This window comes from Colobus angolensis, unplaced genomic scaffold, assembly GCF_000951035.1.
Source record: "Colobus angolensis palliatus isolate OR3802 unplaced genomic scaffold, Cang.pa_1.0 Scaffold664, whole genome shotgun sequence".
Lineage (NCBI taxonomy): Eukaryota > Metazoa > Chordata > Mammalia > Primates > Cercopithecidae > Colobus > Colobus angolensis.
In genome coordinates, this window is record NW_012120310.1 from 869,013 (window position 1) to 871,410 (window position 2,398).

The window sequence follows — 2,398 nt, forward strand, 5'->3', positions numbered from 1 at the left end:
AAAGGAAGAGATACAAATGGAAGAACCCTGGACACCTGGATTGCTTGAATTTATTCTTTGTTAGAGTAGTTCTAGTTAAGTTTGGTTCTTACTCTTACAGTGTGGCTGCTACTCTAGGACATGGCTCCTTACCCCTAAGGCTAGGTCTTCTTAAAGTCTCAACCAAATGCCTGAATCTTCGGTGAGGTCTTTCCACTCCAACTAGGCCAGAACTCCCATACCTCCCATCATTTCTCAACCTTTGGTAGCTATGTTCAGCTCTCATGCCTGAAGGATCTGCTCTCTGCTAAGGCCCAGGAAGTTTCTCCTATTCATAAGTAACCCAGCACTTGGGCAAAAACCATAGTCCACAAAGACAACTGACTTCACTCCCAATCCAGACACAAAGCTTTCACTTCCCTGGTGCCACCACCCAGCAAACCTCTATCCTTTCAGCAGCCTTGAATTGCAATATCTGCCACTTACAACTCAGTAAGATTGTCACTCTACTTGGACTCCACCACACTGCACCAAAATGACCTACTGAATTCTCTGAACGTTACTGAAGCATACTAGTCTACATCATTCCCTACTTCTAGGTCACCGTCAGGATTCTCCCAGAGGGACAGAACTAATAGGATATTGTATATGTAAAAGTGAGCATTTTTGTTTGTTTTTTAAGACAGAGTCTCGCTCTGTTGCCCAAGTTGGAGTGTCGTGATGAGATCTCGGCTCACTGCAATCTCTGCCTTGCTGGTTCAAGCAATTCCCCTGCCTCAGCCTCCCAAATAGCTGGGATTACAGGTGCCCACCACCACGCCAGCTATTCTTTATTTTTATTTTTATATTTATGTTTATTTTTAGTAGAGATGGGGTTTCACCAGGTTGACCAGGCTGGTCCCAAACTCCTGACATCAGGCAATCTGCCCACCTCAGTCTCCCAAAGTGCTGGGATTACAGGTGTGAGCCACCACACCCAGTCAAAAGGGAGTTCATTAAGGAACATTGACTCACATGATCACAAGATAAAGTCTCAGGCTGTCTGCAAGCTAAGAAGAAAGGAAGCCAGCAGTGGCTCAATCCAAGTTCCAAAATCTCAAAAGTAGGGAAGCCCACAGTGCAACCTTTGGTCTGAGGTCAAAGGCCTGAGAGTCCCTGGCAAACCACTGGTGTAAGACCAAGAGTTCAAAACCCAGAAAACTTAGAATCTGATGTTCCAGGGCAGAAAGCATCCAGCATGGGAGAAAGATGAAGGCCAGAAGACTCAGCAAGTCTGCTCATTTCACCTTCTTCTGCCTGCTTTTTCTAGCTACACTGGCAGCCAATTGGATGGTGCCCACCCAGATTGAGGGTGGTTCTGCCTCTCCCAGTCCACTGACTCAAATGTTTGTGTGTGTGTGTGTGTGTGTGTGTGTTTGTTTTTTTGTTTTGTTTTGTTTTGAGACAGAGTCTCGCTCTACCGCCCAGGCTGGAGTGCAGTGATCTCGGCTCACTGCAATCTCTGCCTCCCAGGTTCAAGTGATTCTCTTGCCTCAGCCTCCCGAGTAGCTGGGACTACAGGTGCACACCACCATGCCTGGCTAATGTTTGTATTTTTAGTAGAGATGGGGTTTCAGCATGTTGGCCGGGTTGGCCTCGAACTCCTGGCTTCAGGTGATCCACCAGTCTCGGCCTCCCAAAGTGCTGGGATTACAGACATGAGCCACCATGCCCTGCCCACTGACTCAAGTGTTAATCTCCTCTGGCAGCACTCTCACAGATATACCCAGAAACAATATTTTGCATCCTTCAAACCAATAAAGTTGACACTTCGTATTAACCATCACAGTCACTAAAAGTAATCCATTTGTATGATTTTTTGCTTTATTTCATTTTTCAAAATACAATCTATACTTTTATAATTGCATGTACATATATTTTGCTGGCAATTTATAAGAATCGCTTGAAAGTGTTTATAACTTCACTAGAAAATAGCAGTTGCTTAAAAATATCTGTTGTTTAAAAGGTGGGAAAAAGTGATATAAACAATATACCCAATTGAAAATTAAAAGAGAGCGTCTAAAGATGCTTCCCATAAAATCAGAAACTTCAGTGTCATTTCCGGGAATGATTAAACTTTGACATAATGAAAAAGGAAAGAGTTATTTCTGACATTCAGAAAGTAATAAAGTTCAGAGTAAGATCTGAAAAGTTGATGTAAAAAAAAAAAACATAAAAGTGACCATTCTGATTGGAAAGAAAGATTAAACAGTATTATTAATATAAACATGTTTTTGTTGAAGTAATACATTAATATTTTCTTTCAGACCAACTTTGCAATGAACATATATCATTCACCCAATGGAAATTTATTTTTTTTTTAGAAAAAAGGATACGCAACTATACATTCATACTGGAAAACCTTTATACTAAAAACAAA